General features: G+C 43.7%; 1 pseudogene; it reads right to left on the reverse strand.

The window, feature by feature from the left end:
• Positions 1 to 3,748: 3,748 nt before the first annotated feature.
• On the reverse strand, positions 3,749 to 6,494 carry LOC132816202 (uncharacterized; annotated as a pseudogene).
• Positions 6,495 to 7,424: the final 930 nt, after the last annotated feature.

Below are 7,424 nucleotides of genomic sequence, written 5' to 3' on the forward strand. Positions count from 1 at the left end.
TTATACAAATCAGAATTGTGAGTGGTTCACAGAACTGCAGCCAATACCAACATGCCACTGCTTCACTATCATTTATTGCAAAATATCTTTCAAATGCTACAACCTGCAATTATTTCACGGAAATGACATTTTCTTTCATATTTGTTTTATTTATTTGTTCACCCAACCACCCCTTGGATATTTTTGACACACACTGAAATATTCTTAACTTATCAATTTGACATGACTTCAGATGCCAAATGAAAACATATCCTCCTACTCATTCCCAGTCATGGCACCACATCAATCAAAGAGCACAGTCACGTTTTATGTCTCTAGCATAATTTCTGTGACTGAAGTGAAACATTTATTTTTAATTTAACTGTAATTCTCATATTAATTCAAAAAGCATCAAGTTGTAAAAATAAAATGGTGCTGACTAGTTCAAGTGTTAAGTGATTCTGACTGATGTGAAGGTTTATGAAATGACAAGTACACAGAGTTGTCACAAAATAATGGATCGTTGCCAGAACAAGTGGCACCCGCACACATAAGTTAACTCACAATTTCCAAGTAACAAATTGTTGTAATGATATTTAAGGCTGTCCTGTTCCAGTACAGTTATTGTGGTGCCTTACTTTACAATTAAATATTAAAGCACATATCTGAATTCATCAATACATATCACATTAAAAGGAAACAGATTCATCAAGCACTAAATTCTTTTGAGGACTTAGAGAAAGTATGCCAAGACAGGTGTAACGCTATAGGAAATAAAAAGGAAGATGTTATTAGATTACTTACAGTGTGGGAACAGGCCCTTCGGCCCAACAAGTCAACACCGACCCACAACCCACCCATACCCCTACATTTACCTAACACGGCCAATTCACCTGACCTGCACATCTTTGCAGGAAACCCACACAGACACGGGGAGAATGTGCAAACTCCACACAGTCAGTCACCTGAGGCGGGAATTGAACCCGGGTCTCTGGTAGTGTAAGGCAGCAGTGCTAACCACTGTGCCACTGTGCCACCCATATTGTACCTTTGGGAAGGTACAACTCTGTCAATTGACTCTCCCAGAAAGGGCAGCATTCAGATGTTTAAAAGGCATAAAATAAGCCGGATAATGTGCAACATGACATTATTATTTGTCATGTACATTAGCACACAGACCAGTATAGTCCGAGCACATACACAAAATTAAGATGGCAGAATCAGGATCCAAGTTGTCCAAATGTACCCTTCAAGAGATATCCAGACAAAATTTCAACATGAGAGGGACTGAATCTCAAATTCACAAGGAGCTAAATTTGTTTCAAAGCTGGATGCTGAACATGGATATTGGTTGGTTCACTTAGCCAAACAATCAAGAAATTATGACTTTCAGAATACCATTTGGAAGGTATTGCTCTACAGACTACCTTTCAGTAAATTGGTCAGTCAGGATCTGTTCCTGACAGACTAACAGAAGGAATTCCCAGGTGTACATGCATGATATTGCTGCATTGGGCAAAACCAAAGAAGAGCAAGACTCAAGCCTTTAATCACTGATGACAGCATAGACGTCTCATCTTCAATGGCATGAAGAACCAGATGAATAGATCAGATCCATTATTCCTTCAGGTTATGGGACCTGTCCTGATCCAAACAACACTGAAGATGTAAGACATATACTGTTAGACTTTGGGGTCAATCTACCAACTTATTTTCTTCTATGTGTGAGCCCAGTCCTGCGTGCTCTTTAAATAAAGCAATAGGAGAAGATATTCAATCTTACACTTTAAGTTTTATTCTAGCAATAAGTGGATAAAGTATACAGAGCTCTGGGTCTAAACCTTTCTGTCCCTGACAAACTACTAAGTAAGTCAGTTCACAAAGAACAACGACGTATATCTTCCCCTGACCCAGTCTTTTATACCATACAAAACATCATACCATCACTCAAGTCAGATTGTCTTCTAATTGGCTGTTGCTCTGACTCCATTCCCCGCCTCCTCCCATTCCCGGATGTCCGATCCCACGTGACCTTCCTTTGTCTCTGAAAAGGAGCACCACGTGGCCTCCTTTCGGGCGTGAAACGGCAGACTCGCACACTTCCGGGGTGCGAAACGGCCGGTCACGTGACCTCCCGGCACTCTTCCGGAACGAGAAACAGGGAGACCACGTGACCGCGCCCGCGTCTCGGAGCATCACGTGATCATCCTCTGCGCACGCATCAGAGGACCACATGACCTCCGAACGCCGAAGACACGCCCACTCGGAAGTTTACCGGTAAGCTATATATATATTTTACAACTCCCCTTTTTGGTCTCATGAAAATGAGACCAACAAACCAGTTTTATGCATCGCATTCACTCTCCGACACATAGTCTTCCCCTCTTGCCAGAGCCATGGTTTCCGTCTCCATCTGTAACATCTGGTAGGGCGGTGGAGCCTTCCCTTCAATTGCTGTAATAATTACCCTGTTCAACAATGATCTAATACAGGGGATACAACAACATCCACACAACACGAACACAATGGTCATACCAACGAGGGATATAAACACAGACACAATTAATCCATTCCATTTCCCTACCCAGGAATCAAAAATGCCTCCTAGAGGGTTGTCAACACCTGAATGTTCATGCATTTCTTCAGATAAAGTTCTTAATCCTTCCAGGGCTCTTGTTACCGAGCCATCAGGTGCTGTATTGTTGGGGATGAACGTACAACATTGACCTCCAAAATAGAGCACTCTCCCCCCTTTTTCTGCCAACAACATATCTAAGGCCATTCTATTTTGTACTGTCATCAATGAGGTCGCTGCCAGTTGTTCAAAGAGTCCCACTACCGCGTCTCTAATTCTATTGGCTAGCCGGAGTACATTGTAATGTACATAATTAATTCGATCAACATTTTTATTCGGCGTAACTGGGAATAAAGCACTAATAATTGGGAGATTCTCAAATCCTGTTGTTACCTGGTCTACCAACTTATATTCATCAGGTACTCTGTGGGGAACCCCTATTACAAAATAAAAGCTTCTGTCATCAATTCCACAGTAAATCTGTACCTCTTCAGACCCAGGATTAATGTTGAATCTTGTCAGGGTTAACAGGAGTGGATTTTTTAGCTCTGAGGAATGGTTGATTTCCCCCTTTGTCAGGCTCACATAGTCTCTAACCTCCCATCTATTATCCGAGGGTGACAACTTCTTAGGTGTCCATTGTACCCCAGTCCATGTTACTACACTATCCCACGAAGGGCATGGGTCATAGTAAATAGTGTAGATACAAAGATATACATCATACTCCCTCCAGTTCCCTGTATTTTAGCCGCAGTCAATTTACGTGACATAAGTCAAACTGGTATATTGTATCACGCTTTTTATCATGTCTAATATGTACCCGGCTCCCTTAACATTTGTCCATCTCTTGTCCTGTTGATCTCTTATTCCTGGGACTCTCTACCTCGTCTGTGTGTTTGTCCCTCGCGGTTGATGCCCTTATTAACAACATCATAACACTTATACTTAAAATAGCAAAAACTCTCAACCTTAACGACCTAGGATAATGTGGGCTAGCTACTAAAATAAACATGATATTCGTTACACAAAAATTAAAAGTTTAAGACCCTTCTACTCTTTTTCTGTTCTTATTTGTTCTAGAGTTCTCATTGGCGGTTCCGTGGCTGCACACTGGCTCCAATGGTACCAAGTGTCTCCTTTCCCTTGTAGTCAAACCACATGAGATGTCCTTTCCACCACCTTGTAAGGTCCTGTCTACCGTGGCTCTGACCACTTCCATTTGATCACCTTCAGCAGGACCCACTCTGTGGTGGATGGCGCCTGGCTCTGTAGGTCCCCCTTTTCCAATCCAACCTGTTTAGAGAAAGCTGAGACCAAAGCTGTTAGTTGATCATAATAAGGTTTGTACCTCATTGAGACTCCTCCCTCTAACATCTGTATTCCAGCTGTTGGTCCCGGTAACTGCTGCCCTGTTGTTAGCCCGTACGGGGTAAACCCTGTAATAGAGTTTACTGAGCTTCTAATGGACATTAAGGCTAAAGGTAGGGCATCCACCCAACTTAACTTCGTTTGTGCACAGACTTTTCCTATTTTTCCCTTTATGAACTGGTTCATTCTCTCCACTTTTCCCTGTGACTGAGGATGGTACACCGTTCCAAATGCATGTTTCAATCCTAAAGCTGCTTCTAGTTCTTGCAGGTCTTTATTCTTAAAATGTGTGCCATCATCTGACGTGACTTTCTTTGGAAACCTATGAGTTGGAATATATTGGTCTATCAAAAAATTGATCACTGTCTTTGCATCTTCCTTTTTCGCAGGTATCACTTCTGGCCAACCAGTGTATGCATCCACTGCTACCAAAAGGTACCTGTATCCATTTACTCTCTCTACCATGTCAGTGTAGTAAATCACTATTTCCTGACCTGGCATTCTTGGGAGAGGGAATTTTCCCTCTAGTGGTTTCACTGTTGCTTTTACATTATATTCTGAACACGTTTTACATTCTCTGATATAATTTTCAATCATTGGCTGTAGTTCAGCCAATTGGGCTGATTCTTTGCCTGTCACTTTTCCTATCAACACTTCTTCAAATCCCTCACTTGTCTGTCGCACCACTGCCTAGGCTGCTTTAAGTCCTTCAGTTGGATGCTTGTAACAGCAACCATCTTTGAACAGCACTTCCTCTGGGTCTACTAATGGAATTGCCTGTAAATCTGGCCTAACTTTGGCGTCTCTCTGTGCCCTTTCCGCACATATGTAGCTCTCCTTCTCCCATGTTATCAGCCATGTTAATTCCTTCATGTGTAAAAATTATATGTGGTGCACTCAGGATTTTCTCTAACCTGATCTGCCGCAGTGGCGTCATTGTAAAGGCTGTTGAGTTCACATAGGCCACTATACTATGTGTCGTCAGTACTGTTAGTGAATGGCCCATGACTATATGTGCTACCTTTTGGAGAATTTTTGCTACCCCTGCTGCATGTCTTGTACATGGCGGGTATCTGTCCTCTATTGGGTCAAGGGTAACACTTACATACATCAGCACCTGCCTGCCTCCCCCTTTTTTCTGAAAAAGAACACCATTTATTGTGTGTGCTTTTTCAGAAATATCGAGGAAAAATGGCTCTTTGTAATCCGGGACCGCTAAATCAGCAGCCTGCATTAGGGCCTGTTTAAGAGATATAAAACTTTCGTCTGCCTCCGTGGTCCACTGCAAATGGGCCAACAAATTTCTTATGTCTTGCTCATTTACCATGGCCCTTAGAAGGAAAGTAAGTCCCCCATATGAGGGAACAAATTGTCTTCTGTATCCTGCCCACCCAAGAAATGAGAGCATGTCTTTTACAGTGACTGGTTTGGCATGATGCAGAATAGAGGATCCATGGGATGGAGACACACTTGTTCCCTTACTGGAAATAACTCTACCCAAAAAAGACACCGTCCGTCAGCAGCATTGTAATTTAGCCCATGAAACTTTGAAACCGATGTTATACAAGAGTAACAGCAACGACTTTGTAGCTGCCAAACAAGAAACATGGTCGGGTGCTGCCAAAAGAATGTCATCCACATACTGGATCAATACCACCCCGTCTGGGAGCATCAGATCCTTCAGCTGCTGTCTCAGTACCTGATTAAACACCCCAGGTGACAAAATGAACCCTTGAGGGACCCTTGTATAACAAAGTTGTTGGCCTTTATAGGTAAACGAAAAAATGTCCCTGAAATGATCAGCTAGGGGCAAACAAAAGAACGCATTGGCCAGATCAATGCACGAGAATCACTTATGGTCAGGGGTCAGCACAGACATCGCAGTATAGGGGTTTGGGACTGGAACTGTTGGAGTAGAAACGACACTGTAGATCCGTCGAAGATCATGCACCATCCTATATTTGCCTGTATTCTGCTTCTCTACAGGTAAGATAGGAGTGTTCCAGGCTGACTGAGAGGGTTCTAGCACCCCTGCTGCTACCAATCCTTCAACTGTGTCGGCAATGCCAGCTTCAGCCTCTGGTTTGTGTGGGTATTGTCTCTGCCAAATCGGAGTGTGGTCTATTAAATCGAATGTGATTGATGCAACGTGTTCGCAGTAACCAACGTCCGTCGAACCTGCTGACCACAAGGCATCCGGTAGTGTATCAAGCATCGCTGCAGCCTGTGGATGGTCCGTCTTTTCCCTGCCATGAAACCTTTCAATCTGCCTATGTTCCAGCAACACCTTTTCAGTTGTTCTGTGCATAAGTCTATAAGCTTCAACTGAGGGTGAATATTGCAAGCCGGGTAACTGAGTCCAAACCCAATCAGTTAGCTCTATCAAACGTTTGGACATAGGTCCCAGATCTTTGGCCTGATATTCAGCATGCACTGCCAATGTGAAAGGCGGCATAGCTTCTTCAGACATCTCGTACCATTCCAACTGTTCCAGAGTTAGTTCCACAACATTCACCACACCTTCTAGATGTTGATAGAATGCATGCTGATAGATTTTATTGTCATCTGTCATAGTATAGGGTCACATGAAGGGGATCTGCAGGAGGAGCATAGGGATGCAGCATCTGAGCCCAGGGTCGCCATTGGTTGTATAAAGACTGTATGCCGTTATTCTGCCCTTCCTCAGATTCAAGGAGTCGCCAGTATATCTGCCCACTGCCCTTCTGCCTTTGGTGATGTGTCTGGTGATAATATCATTTGGGGTCCAGAGTAAATCATCGCCATCGAACAGTTAACAGAATAGCCATTTGGAAAGGTCACTACGAGTCCGTCTGGTCCGCACAGAACCGAGACCCCACATCTCACCAACAAGTCACGTCCCATCAAATTCACAGGACATGCAGGTGATGAAATATATTGGTGATGAAAAAGTCTGTCCGGCCACTGATGTGATCAGTGGCGATATCAAAGGCAGATTAGGAGGCTGATTTAAGGGGACATACTGTCCTCGGATCAATCCCTGGCATCCCTGGGGCCCCCACAGCAGGGGACAATTTCTTCTCCAATGCCCAGGTTGGCCACATTCAAAACAAGTGTTCGGTGGCTAACCTCTGACTCCTCCACGGCCCCTTCCTCTACCACGCATTCATCCTGAAACACCTCTTGGCCTGCCCCCATAAAGGGGGTAGTATGGCATCGAATCAGGTGTTGGGTCTAGACTCAGCAGATTGGTTTTGTGGCGACGGCTGCTGAACCATCTGATTAGTCATCTTTTGGGAGGCCTTCTTTGTTTCATTAACCTTCCTTCTAGCCTCATCAAGCTGTAACTTCAGCAACTGCACTTGTGCTGACTCATTGCTCTGTTTATCTTCATTCTGTTTTGTCCTGTATCGCTTCATACGATGCATCAAATGTTTTTCCCACTGTTCTGTAGAACACCCTGGGATAATCAGGATTACTCTCCATTGCCTCTTTTACTTCCTTAGGCATCCCTGCCATAACG

The sequence above is a fragment of the Hemiscyllium ocellatum genome, chromosome 5 (assembly GCF_020745735.1).
Source record: "Hemiscyllium ocellatum isolate sHemOce1 chromosome 5, sHemOce1.pat.X.cur, whole genome shotgun sequence".
NCBI classification, from domain to species: domain Eukaryota; kingdom Metazoa; phylum Chordata; class Chondrichthyes; order Orectolobiformes; family Hemiscylliidae; genus Hemiscyllium; species Hemiscyllium ocellatum.